We start from the raw sequence: 14,062 nt of genomic DNA, 5'->3' as shown, positions 1-14,062 counted from the left end.
TCGAATCCCGATGCTCTTTATCTACTAATTTCCTTTGTAATTCTCTCTCAAATATATAAATATTGTTGACATGAAAAATTCCAAAAATTCGATATTGGATTTCCCCAGGAGAAGGGCATAGGCAGGAAGTACATATGTCTTGAATGTCTGAGAATATTAAATGAAGAAACCATTCTGCTCAATGATCACCGAATGCCTCCTTTTTTCAACTCATCATGCCAACATTTTAAATATCTGCTTAGTGATCTTACTAATTATCTAATCGACAGCAGAGCAAACTCTTTGGGAAGTATTGCATCATTTACTTTGCCAAGATTCTAAAAGTAATTATCAATTCATTGCTATTCCATTAGTCATGCAGTAATTCAGTTAAGGTTCAGTAACAAACTGAGACACCCCCTACCGCCCCACTCTCTCTCTTCACCAATCTACCCTCCTCCCACCCACAGTCTTTACTCTCACACTCTGTCTCCCCGCCACTCTTTCTCTTCTCCAGCCATTCTGGCGCCCATACTATATCTACTCCTCATTCTATCTCCCCCACTCTTCCTCCAACACACTTTCTCTGTCCACTCCTCTGCCCCATCCACACACTTTCCTCCCACTCTCTGTCTCCCTGTCATTCTCTTTCCATTCACTCCCTATCACAACCCCACAGTCTCTCTTCACCTCTCTCTCTGTCTCCCCTCTCCCTCTCTCCTCCCTAGAATATCTCCCCTCCACTCTCCCTCTCTCCCCAATTTCTCTCTCTCTCCGCACCCACTGTCTTCTTCCCCTATTCTATCTCCCTGCCACTCTCTCACTCCATCATTCTCTCGTGTTCCCCTCTCTCCACCTTTCCCTCATTCTCTCTCTCCCTCCTCACTCCCCGCTCTTCACAGCACAGTCTCTCTCTTCCACTCTGTCTCCATACTCTCTATCTCCACCTCACTCTTTCTCTCTCCCCGCACTCTCTCATCCAGCTCTCAATTGCGTCCAACTCTCTCTCTCTCCCCCCACTCTCCCCATCCCCTATTCTCTCTCTCCCCATTCTCTCTCTCCCTACACTTTATCTGCCCTTATCTCCTTCTACCCAATCCCACTCCTACCCACTCTCACTCCCCGACTGAATCTGACTTGTCCCCACTCTCTACACTAACCCTTGCACTCTCTCTCTCAACGCCCCACTTACTCCCTCCACAAATCTCCCCTCTTCCCACTCTCTCTATCCGCTGACTGTCTCTCCTCCCGCAATCTCTGTCATTCTCCCTCCCTGACTCATTCTCTTCCATTTGTCTCCCGTTCCCCATCTCTCTTTAATTCTCCCACTCTTGAGCTCTCATAGTGTGATTCTGTCCCCATTCTCTCTCTACCAATTTCTCTCTCCCACTACTCACTCTCTTTCCTCCCTATCTGTGTTTCCCGGCACTCTCTCTCTCCCTCACGCGCTCATTCACCTCTTCTATCTCCCTCCCACCCCTCTTTTTCCCTCACCAACTCTCTTTCATTGCTCACTCCCTCTGTCTCCTGGCCACTTTCTCTTTCTCCCCACTTTCTCCTTTCTCCCCACTCTCTGTTTTACACACTCTTTCTCTCCTGTACACTGTCTCACCACAGCCTCCCCACTGTCTACCCCACTCTCAGCCGCACTCTGTCTCTCTCGCGCATTCTTTCTCTCCCTCGATCTCTCTCCCCCTCTTTCTCTCTCCCCAATTTCTCGCTCATCCCATAAACTCTCTCACTCCCACTCTATCTTTGTCTCAGCCATTCTCTCTCACTCTTCCTTCTCTCTTACCTCCACTCACTCTCTCTCTGGACCAACTCTCTCGCCCTCACTCTCTGCCTCTCTGTCCACCACTCCTCGTCTATCTCGCACTCTCTCTCCCAGCTATGGATATTTTCCAAGTCTCGTTTTACCCTCACACTCTCTCTGCCCCACTCCCTCTATCCGCACTCTCTGTCTGCGCCCCACAATCCCTCTCTTGTGTCCGACCCTCTCTGCCCCACTCATTCTCTCCCTTCTAGTTCTTTCTCTCGCCAATCTCTCTCTCCCCACTCTCTCTGCCCCCGCTCTCTCTCCTCCCAACGCTTTCACATTCTCCTCCCCACTCTCTCCCTCCATGTCCCCCACTCTCTGTCTCGCTCTGTCCCACTCTCTGTCTCTGTACACCCACTCCTTCCCCCTCATTCTCTTTCTCTGCCAAATCTCCCTTTCTACCCCCACTCTCTCTCTCCGTCCCTCACTCTATCTCTATCTCGCCCTCTCTCGTTGATTGAAAGAACCTTTGACCAGGATTCATCTTCTGAGGTAGTATGGGCTGAGGTTAGAAACAGGACAGGAGAGGTCAAACTGCTGGGAGTTTTTATATGCCTCGGCAGATTTCCAGGGAGATCGAGAAGAGGATTGGCAAAATGATTCTGGGCAGGAGTGAAAGGAACATGGTAGTGGTTATGAGGGAGCTGAACTTCCCCAACATTGATTGGAAATGCATAACTCTAGTCAGTTGGATGGATCAGTTTTTGTCCAATGTGTGCAGGAGGGCTTCCTGACATAGTTCATCGAAGGGCTGACAAGAGGAGACACCACGCTGGATTTGGTGCTTGGTAAAGAACCAGACCAAGTGCTTGGTTTAGTTGTGGTTGAGTACTTTGGAGGGAGTGAACATACTTCAGTTACATTTAGTTTAGCGATGGAAAAGGATAAGTAATTGCCATAAGGCAATACTTATCGATAGGGCAAGGGCAATTATAATGCAATTAGGCAAGGCTTAGGATGCATAGAATAGGGTAACAAATTGCAGTGGATAGGGAGAATCGAAATGTGGAGCTGGATTAAGAAGCAAATATTGCGTGTCCTTGATAGATATGTCCCTGTCAGGCAAGGGAAAAGTGATAAGGTCAGGAAATGTGGTTTACTACAGAATTTTCATCGCTTGTGAAGCGGTAGAATGAAGCTTATGTGACAGTGAGACAAGATGGTTCAGATGAGGTCATGGAGAGTTACAGGTTAATTCGGAAGAATTTAAAGAGAGAGTTAAGAAAAACAAAGAGGGTATGAGCAGTCTTTAGCAGGTCGAATAAAGGAGAACCCTAAAACTTTCCATTGGTACGTGAGCAATAATAGGATGACTAGGGTAGGAATAGGGCCAGTCAAAGACAGAAGTCAAAAGTTGAATGTGGACCTTGTGGAGATCAGAGTGGTGCTATATGAATATTTCTCATCGTTATTCACTCATGAAAAGGAGAATATTATAGAAGAGAAGAGTGAGATACAAAATATTAGATTGGAAAGGAACGAGGTTAGAAAGGAAGAGATGTTATCAATTCTAGGCAAGTCCCCTGAGTCGGATGGGATTTATCCAAGATTCTCTGGAAAACTAGGAAACATTGGCAGCGGCTTTGGCATTGATCTTTGAGTCGACATTGTCTCCAGGTTTCATACTGAAGGACTGCAGGATAGCAAATGTTGTGCCCTTGATCATGAAGGGCAGTAGGGATGATTCAGGTAATTTTAAACAGAGCATTACTTGGGTTGTTCAAAAAGCTTTGGAAAGTTTTATAAGAGATAGGATTTATAATCATCTCGGAAGCAATTTTTTCAGATAGTCAACATTGTTTCGTCAAGAGCATGTTGTGTCTCACAAACCTCACTGGGTTTTTTGAGAAGGTGACCAAGTATGCAGATGAGGTTCGGACAGCTGATGTGGTGCACATGGACTTCAGTAAAGCCTTTAATAAGGGTCCACATGGGATGTTCTTGGAGAAAATGCAGTCACATGGGATTAAGGGTGATTTAACAGTTTGGATTAGAAAATGGCTTTCTCAAAAAAAGGCAGCAATTAGTGGTTGATGGAATATGTTCATCCTGGTGTCCGGTTACTAGTGGTGTGTCCCAAGTATCTGCTTTGGTACCATTGTTGTTTGGTGTTTTTACAAATGACTTAGATGCAGGTTTAGGTGGATGGGTTAGTAATTTTGCAGATGCCACAAACGTCAGTGGAGTTTGTAGACAGAGTGGAGGAAAGTTGCAGGTTGCAGGGGGACTTGGATTACCTGCACAATTGGGCTGAGAGGTGGCAAATGGAGTTTTTTTAGATTACATTTCATTACAGTGTGGAAACAGGCCCTTCGGCCCAACAAGTCCACACCAACCCGCTGAAGCGCAACCCACCCATACCCCTACATTTACCCCTTACCTAACACTATGGGCAATTTAGCATGGCCAAATCACCAGATCTGCACATCTTTGGACTGTGGGAGGAAACCGGAGCACCCGGAGGAAACCCACGCAGAGGCAGGAAATGAACCCGGGTCTCTGGCGCTGTGAGGCAGTAGTGCTAACCATTATGCCACCGTGCCGCCCACCATGCTGAGAGGTGGCAAATGGAGTTTAATGCAGATAAACGTGATTCACTTTGCGAAGAATAATTGTAAGGCAGAATGCTGGGTCAATGGAAAGATTATTGGCAGTGTGGATGTGCAGAGCAATGTTGGAGTCCATGTACAATAGTTTCCTGAAAGTTGTCACCCAGTTTGGTAGTTCTGCTAAGAAGGCATACGGTGTGCTATGTTTTACTGGTGGAAAGATTGAGTTCCAGAGCCGTAATAGCATGCTGCATCTATACAAAACGTTAGTGATCCAGAATTAGAATATTGCGTTACAGTTCTGGTCGCCATATTTCGGGAAAGATGTGCAAGCATTGGAAAAGCTGCAGAGGAGCTTTATCACGATGTTGCCTGGTCTGGAGGAAAGGTCTCAAGACGAACGGCTGTGTGACTTTGGTCTGTTCTCAAAGGAAAAAAGATGGCTAAGAGGGGATTAAATGGAGGTATTCAAGATGACCAGATGATTATTCAGGGTAGATAGTGATTTTTTCCTAGCATGATGACGTCAGCTTGTACGAGGAGGCACAACTCTAAACTGAGTGGTGATAGATTTAAGACAGATGTCCGTGGCAGGTTATTTAGTCAGAGAGTGCTAAGTACATGGAATATTCTGCCTGGAAACCTAGTTAACTCAGCCACATTAGGGAGATTTAAACAATCCTTGGATTAGCACATGGAGGATGATGGGATAGTGTAGGGTGATGAGCTCAGATGAGTTCACATGTCAGCACATCATGGAGGGTTGAACTACGTGTTCTGCACTGCATTGTTCGATGTTCCATGTTCGATGTTCCCCCGCCACTGTCTCTACTCCCCACTCTCACACACACTCCTCCCCACAGTCTCTCTGCCTCTCCACACTCGCTTTCTCCCTCACTCTCTCTCAGCACCCACTGTCTATCTATCTCCTCACACGCTCTCCCTCACTCTCTGTCCACGCCCACACTCTCTCTGCGCAACTCTTTCTTGCTCTTGCCCTCTCCCTCTCTTCGCCCAGCTGACCATCGTCTACCACTCTCTCTGCATTCCACTCTCTCTTTCTCAAAACACTCTCTTTCTCCCATCCCACTCTCCTGCCAACTCTCTTTTTCTGCCAGGTTTTCTCTCTCTCTGTCGCCCATTCTTTCTCTACCTCGCCAACCATCTCGGTCTTCCCCAGCTCTCAATGTCCTCCTACTCTCTATCTCTGCCATACTCTCGCTCTCTTACCCCACTCTCTCCCCACTCTCTCCTCCCCGCTCTGTCTCTTTTTTCCTCCTCTCTCTCATCCCCGCTCTCTGTCTCCTCCACTCTCGATCTTTTATCACTCTCTGTCATCCCCTATCTATCTCTGTCCACCACTATTCTGTCTCTCCCCACTCCAATCCTTCCTCTCTCTCTACCCCGCATTCTCTCTCAAAACCCCGACGCTCTCTCTCTCGCTATCTCTCGCCCCACGCTCTCTCTCTCACCGACTCTCTTTCTCTCTTTCACCTACACTCTATCCATCCCTCATTTTCTCTCTCTCTTCTGTCTCTAACCGCCACTATCTCACCCCTCTCTACTCCAATCTCTCTCACCCCTCCTATTCTCTCTCTTCCCACTTTATATCTATTCCAAACTCTCTCTCTCCCACCATTCTGTATCGCCCCTACCACTTTCTACCTCGTCTATGCATTGTCTCTCTACGCTCTGCAATCTTTCTCTATCTAGCCCTCTCTCTCTCTCTCTCTCTCCAAGCACTCAATACCTCTCTCTCTCTGTCTCTCTCCACCCAGCCTCTCCGTCACTCTCAGTAAGTATCGCTCTCCCAATCTGCTCTCTCTGCCCCCACTCTTTCTTTCCACAGCCCTCCATCTCTATCCGCACTCCCTCTGTCTGATACCAACTCTCTCCCAAATATCTCTCTCTTATCCACTCTCTCGACCCGCCTCTCAATCAACTCACACTCTCTCTCATCTTCACTCTCTTTCTCCCCCACTCTGTCTCGCTTTCCCCACTCCCTCTCTACACAACTCTCAATCCCTCCCCTATACTCTGTCTCACCATCATTCTTTATCTCACCCTTCTGTCTCTGCACCACCACTGAACCTGTCTCCCACTGTCTCCACCACTCTCTGTCTCTCTGTACCCCAAATTCTCTCGCTCTCCATTATTTCTCAGTATCCCTGATTTCCTCCCTCTCTCTCCTTGCACATTCTTTCTCCCCTACACCCGATCTCCCCTACTTTCTCTCCCCTTCTGTGTCTCTCCCACCACTGTCTCTCCCAGCCCGGTCTCTCTCGCCCTTCCCTCTCTCTCTGCCCTACTATATTTACCCCACACATATTACTCACTCTGTGTCCTATTCACTCTTCGCCACTCTCTTTTGCCTGCTCCCATTCATTCTTTCCCCAAAATCTCTCAAAATCTCCCCTCTCTCTCTCTCTATGTCCTCAATCACTCTCTCCCCACTCCATCTACTTCAACTCTCTCTCTCCTCCACATTCTCTCCAGCTTCTCTCCCATGGTCTCTCTCCCCCTCTGCACTTCTCTCCCTCTCTTTCTTCCCCAATTTCTCTCTTCTACACCCCATTCTCTGTTTTCACAGCAACACTCTCTCTACACCTCCTTTATCTCACCCTTTACTCTTTCTCCCCCACACTGCCTCCTCAATTCTCCCTCTCTCCCCACTCTCTCTTTCCACATACACTCTCACTCTCATCTTTCACTCTATATTCCCTCCTCTCTCCAGCCCCCTCACTCCATCTACACCCACACTGACCCTGTATCCAACTTTCTCCCACCTCACTCTCTCTCCACTCCACTCTCTCTTTTCCAACACACACTCTCCCCGCCACTCTCACTCACTGCCCCGACTCTCTCTCCACAACCACTCTCTGTGCTCCACAATCTCTCCACCCCACACTCTCTGTACCCCGCATTGTCTTTATCCCATTTTCTCTCTGTCTCTCTGACCCCCATACTCTCTCCCCACTGTCTCTCTGTCCCCTTTATTCTATCTCCCGCGCTCTCTCCCGTCCATTTCTCTCTACATTCCCAATATATCTTTCCCCACACACTCTTCCCCCCCCCCCCACTGCACTCTCCCTCCCTACCTCTCTCTCGTCCCTACTATCTCTGCGCAATCTCTCTCTTTCCACCTCACTCTCTACTCCCACTCTGTCTTTACATCTTCACTCTCTCTTCACACCGTAACTCTCTCGTCCCTCCTCATTCTCTCTTTCTGTGCCCCACTCTCTCCGCCACTTTCAACACAATCTCTCTCCCCACCCTCTCTCCTTCCACCGCCATTTTTATGCCCCCCAACCCCACTATCGCTCTGCAATCCCCTCTGTCTCTTCTCCACACTCTTTCTCTTTCTTCCCCCACACTGTCTCTTCTCCCACTCTCACTTTCCCGCCCACACTCTCTCTCTGCAATTTCTCGCCAACCTCACTCTCTCTCAGACCAAATTTCTCTCTGGCCCCCACTGTTCCTTTTTCTCGACCGCTTACTGCCTCTCTTCCCTTCTCTCTCCCCTTCTCTCTCTTTCCCACCCGTTGTCTTTCACCCTCCCAGTTCCTCCGTTTCCCCGTCAGTCTCTCTCTCCCCAACTCCTTCTCCTCCAAACTCTCTCTCAGCCCTCAATTACGCACCCGCACTCTCTCTCCCAAACATTCTCACTAAACCCCACTCCATTTCACCCCACTCGATCTCTTTACCGCATATCTCTCAAATCCACTTACTCTCCACTACTCTCGCTCCACCAATGTCTTTCTCCTCCACTCGCTCTACCGTCACATCTGTCTCACCTCAACTCTCTCCCTTTCCACCATTGTCTCTCCTCCACTCCTTTCACCCCGCACTCTCTCCCCATTCTCTCTCAAACCAGTCTCTGTCTCCCCACCCTCGTCCATCACTCTTTCAAACACACTCTCTCCCTGCTGTCTCACTCCACTCTCTCTCTTTGTCCCTCACTCTATCTCCCCCTCACTGTCTCTCCTCAATCACTCTTTCACTTGCTGTCTCTCTTCCCCTTCTCTCTCTCTGCACCCTATGTCTTTCACCCCCACTATTTCCCTGACACTCTCTCTCTCACTCAACTTTCTCTCTCCCTAAACACTACTCTTCCCCAGACTCTGTCTCTCAGCGCCCACTCTGTCTCCCCACTCTCTCCCAGTCCCCATTCTCATTCTCTCCTTTAACATCTTTCACACCCCACTTTCCTTCCTCTCACATCTCTCACCCCTCACTCTCTTCACCATTGTCTGTCACCCTCAATCTCTTTATACCCCACTCTCTCTACTCTTGCTGTCTCTTCCCCCACTCTCCCTCTTCTCCCCACTCTATATCCTACCCTATTCTCTCTGTCCCCACACTCTCTCTCCTGTCATACTCTCTCAGCCCCAACTGTCCATCTCACCACATTCTCTTCACCCACTGTCTCCCCCCACATCTCGCTCACCCCCCACTCTCTCTGTCTCCGCACTCTCTCTACACCCACTCTCTTTCTGCACCTCCACTGTATCTACCACCCAACACTCTCCCGCTCTCAGCCCGCTATCTCTCTCCCTCCACCCACTCTGTGTCTCTGACCCCCACTCTGTTTCTCCCCACACTCTCTCCTTCTCGGCCCACACTCTCGCACACACCCACAATCACTCTCTCTACTCCACTCTTTCTCTATATTGCCCAGTTAATTTCACTACCCGGAGTTCTCGGTTCTCTCTCTCTCTTTCTCTCTCTCTCTCTACCCCCGATTCTCGCTCCATCTCTCTCTTTCCTCTCACTGTCTCTGTCTCTCTCTGGTCCCTCCCCCCTCTCTCTCACGCACATGCACACATGCACACACACACATACACATGCACACGCACACATTCTCTCTGTCTCCCAACCTACCACTATATCGCCCATTCTCTCTCTCCCCAACTCGAATTCCCGTCCCATTCTCTTTCCTCCTCTCTACACTCACTCTCTCCATCTTCCCCACTCTCTCTTCCCCCACTATCTCTCACTCACCCATTCTGTCTGCCACCCACTCTTTCTCTATCTCATCCACTTTCTTCATCTCTCCTAGCTATCATTTCCCTCCCACTCTAGCTCTCTTTCAGCCAACACTTTCCCGGCTTCTGACACTTTCTCGTACATCTATACTCTCTCTCTTCGTCACACTTCACTCTCACCTCCAGCCATTGTCTTTCAACAACCACTCTCTTAGTCTCCCGACCATTCTCTCTCTCCTAACTGTCTCTCTCCTACACAATTCTCACTCCCCACACTCTCACGTCCGTTTTCTCTGTCACACCCACTCTCTTTCGTGTCTCTCTCTCTCTCCCACCACTGTCTTTCCGTCACTTCCATTCTCTCTCCTTCACACTCTTTGTCTCTCCCCCACTGTCTCTCCCCATTCTCTCTCCGTCCCCAGTCTCTCCCTCCCACTCACTCCCTCTCTTTGTCCCCATTCTTTCTGTATCTCACCCACCTTCTCTCCCCAGCTCTCATTGCCCTCCCACTCTCGCTCATTCCTGCTATTCTCTCCCCTCTCGACTCACCCCTTCCCCACTCTCTCTCGCACTAGTCTCTCTCATTCTACTCACTATCCTCCCACTATCTCTCTCAATACCCCCACTCTCCACCTCCCCACCCCCCGCTCCCACATTCTCTCTCCCCAAACTCTTTGCCTGACCCAAATCTGTCTCACTCCCCCACACTCTCTCAGTTCCCAGTCTTTGTTGATTTCACCCATTTACTCCCTCTCCTCCAGCTCGTAATGCCCCCACTCTCTCTCCCCCCACCAGTGTCTATCTCTCTGTCTCCACTCTCTTTGTCTCTCTCTCGGACCACACTATCCCTCTCGTTGTCTCTCTGTCTCCCATTCTTTCTCTATCTCACCCAATCTCTCTGAGTCTCCACACCTCTAGTTCGTCTCACACTCTCGCTCACTCGTCCCACACTCTATCCCCTCCCCTCTCTCTTACCCAACTCTATCTCTGCTCCCACGTTCTTGCTTTCCTCCATTTCTCCCTCACGCATATACGCTCTCCTCCCCAATGTCTCTCTTCCCCAACTTTCTGTCTCCTCCAATCTCTGTCTCCCACTCTTTCTATATATTGCCCAGTCACTCTCTCTCTCCAACAAGCTCTCATTCCCCTCCCACTCTATATCTGCATGCACACTCTCATTCTCTCTCTCCCTCCCACCACACTCTCTCTTCTCTCCCACGGTCTCCCCCAACTTTCTCAGTATGCCTTCGCTCTTGCTCTCCCACACTATCTCACACCAAAACTCGCATTACTCACTCTTTCCCCACTGTCTCTCCAACACCCCAGACTCTCTGCGTCAATCACTATCTTCCCGCACTCATTTTCTCCCCACTCTCTCAACCCTCCCACCCTCTCTCCTTACTCTCTCTCTCCCCATCTCTCTCCCCATCTCTCTCCCCTTCTACTTCTGTCCCCTCTCTCTCTCCTCCCAGCTCTTTCTTGCTCTCCTCTCTGCACAATCTCTCTCATTCTCTCTCTCTGGGACACATTCTTTCTCTACCTAGTCCACTTTGTCTTTCCCTATCCTTTCATTTCTCTCGCACTCTCGCTCACTCCCCCACTCTGTCTCCACTCCACTCTATCTCTCACCCCGCTCTGTCTTTCTTCTCACTCTCTCGCTCTTCTCCCACTTTATATCTCTCCCCCGACTGTCTCTCCTTCTTTCAATCTCACCTTCTCCCACCCTTTCTCTTTCTCATCCTGTCACTGTCTCTCGACCCAGCTCTCATTGCCCTTTCTCCACTCTCTTTCTCTCTCTCGCTTTCTCTCACACCGCACACATTCTCTCCACTCCACTCTCTCTCACTTACTATAGCTATCGCCCATCCCCCCTCTATGCTCCCCACTCTCTCCTTTTCTCTCCCACTCTCTTTCGCACTCACTCGCTCGGCCCTCCAATTCTTTTTTTCCTCACTCTCTCTCTACACGCCCACTCTCTCTACCACCCATTGCCTCAATAGCCAACTCTGTCACTTCCCCCAATGTCTCTCTCCTCCCTCACTATCTCCTTCACCTGTTCTCTTTCTACCGAACATAGTCTCTCCCCAACGCTCTCTCCCAGTTGTCTCACCCAGCCCAACCTTTCTCTCCCCCACTCTGCCGCCCCAAAACGCTATCTCCTCCCCATACTCTCCCTCTCCAAGCTATTTCCATCCAACACTCCCTCTGCCTGCGCCCCAATCGCTGTCTTCTCCCATGCTTCCTCTGTCCTCCACACTCTCTCTCCCGACTCATTCTCCTGTCCATGCGGTCTCTCGGTCCCCTTCTGTTTTTCTATCTCGATCACTCTCACTTTCTCTTTGTCCAGCTCTCAATCCCCTCTCACTCTGACTCACTTACTGTCCGACTCTCTCTCTCTATCCCCATATCGCACTCTCTCACCAATCTCTCTCTTTTCATTCTCTCTCCTTTTCTCTCTATCCGTAAGGTCTCATTCCCCTCCCACTTTTTCTCCTCCCAACTCTCTCTCCCCGGAGCTCTATCTTGCTACCCCCACTCTCATTCTCTCTCCCACCACACTATCTCCGCCCCCTCCCATTCTCCCTCTCTGCCAGCAATCTCTCTATTTCTCCACTACACTCTCTCCAATTTCCCCCACACTCTTTCTCTCTACACTCCACACTGTCTCTCCTGGATGCCTCTATCGATTTTACCTTCTCCCTCTGATCCCCCACTGTCTTCTCCACGCAATCTTTTTCATTTCCCACCCCCTCTGTCACTGTGCCCCTCTCTCTCTCCCCAAATCTCTGTCTCCTCTATCGCTCTCCCCACCACTCTGTCTCTGATCCCCAATCTATCCACAACCTCTCTCTATCCTCAATCTCTTTTTCAAGTATTCGTTCTCTTAATCTGTCCCGATTCTTTCGCTATCTCGTCCACACTCTCTATTCTCCAGCTCTCAGACCCCTCGCACTCTCACTCTTCTCCCCAACTTCTCCCTCGTCTCCCCACTCTCTTTTCCCCACTTTCTCTCTTCTCTCCCTCTCTCTCGTCCAATCTCACTGTCTCCCACACTTTCTCTTTCTCACCTGCTCACTATCTCTCCACCCAGCTCTCATTCCCCTCGCACTCTCTCTTGTGCAGCATTCTCTTTCTCTCTCCGCAAAATCTCGATCTCTCATACCAACCCTATTTCTTTCTTCCCTCCCACTTTCTCTCTAAGCTTCTATCGCTATCCCCCACTATCTCTCTTTGCTCCACGCTCTCTCTTTCGCTCCCATTCTTTCTCTCCCCTGCTCTCATTCCCCTTGTAATCTTGCTCACTCTCCGTACTTTCTCTGCCTTCCCTCCATTCTCTCTCTCCCCATTCGCTCTCTCCGTTCTCTCTTATCCCACTCTCATCCTTTCCTCTCAATCACTCTCTCACACCAAAAGCTCTCTCTCTCCCCAATCTCTCTCTGTCTCCCACTTTTTCCCTATCTCGCCCAGTCACTCTCTCCCCCAGTTCTCATTCCCCTCCCATTCTTTCTCTCTCCCCAGAACTCTCTCACTCTTCACCATTTTCTCCCTCCCCAACTCTCTTTTTCTCTCTATCTCTCACCCCAATGTCTTCTCATCCCTCCCACTATCTCTGTCTCGTCTTGTATCTCTATCCCCCACTCTATCTTCACCCCCACTCTCTCTTTCTCCCTCGCACTCTCTCTCTCACCCCAATTTCTCTCTCTCCGCACAAACTATCTCTTCCCCGACCTCTCTGTCCCAAACACTTTCTTCTCCCATTGTTGTCTGTTCCCCACTTTGTTTCAATCTCACCCACTCTCTCTCCTCCACCTCCCGTTCCCCTCCCACTCTCAGTCACCCACTTCTCCTTCTCTTCCCTCTACTCTCTCTCATCCCACTCTATCTACACCCCACACTCTCCCCCACTCTCCTGCTCTCCTTCCACTCTCTCACCCCCACCCACACGCTCTTCTTCCCAATCGCTCTCTGCCTCACACTCTTTCTCTATCTCGCCACTCACTCTGTCTCCCCAGTTCTCATTCGCCACCCACTCCCTCTCCCTTGCCCCAACTCCCTCTGTCTCTTCGCCATTTTCTCTCTCTCTCCAACTCTTTCTCTCGCAACTCAATGTATCTCTCATTCCTCCCACTCTTTATTGCATTCTGTCTCTATCCTCCACTCTCTCTCTGCTCCCCACTCTCTTGCTCCCCTCACTCTCTCTGCACCCCGTTCTCATTTCCCCCACTCTCTCACTTCCACCTTCTCACGTTCCACACGATCATTCTCTCCCCAACCGCCACATAATCTCTTTCATCCCCACTCCATCTATCTCACCGCCACTGTCTCGCGCCAACCCTCTATCTCTCCCGCCTACTGTCGCATTCTGCCCTCACAATCTCTCTGCCCTACTCTGTCTCCCTCTACACCCCACTTTCTTTCTCTTCACCATACTCTCTCTGTCCCCAATACTCTTTCTGTCTCTCTCTCTCTCGCACTCCCCGTCTCTCATTCTACCCATTCTCTCTCTCGCCTTCTATCTCTCTCCCCACTCTCTTTCACCATTCTCTCTCTGTTCCCCACTCTCTCACTTTCACCTACTCTCTTTCCACCCCATCCTTCTCTCACCAACACCCACACAATCTCTTTCAACCCACACCCAGTGTCTCCCCGCCACTGTCTAACTCCCACAATGCACTCTCTCCCACTGTCTCACTTAGACCCCACTCTCTCTCCTCTACTTTCTCTAACCCCTT

This window comes from Chiloscyllium plagiosum, unplaced genomic scaffold (assembly GCF_037043375.1).
Source record: "Chiloscyllium plagiosum isolate Xiang-an unplaced genomic scaffold, Cpla_swu_hap1 HiC_scaffold_8, whole genome shotgun sequence".
NCBI lineage: Eukaryota > Metazoa > Chordata > Chondrichthyes > Orectolobiformes > Hemiscylliidae > Chiloscyllium > Chiloscyllium plagiosum.
This window is presented reverse-complemented; position numbering follows the sequence as displayed.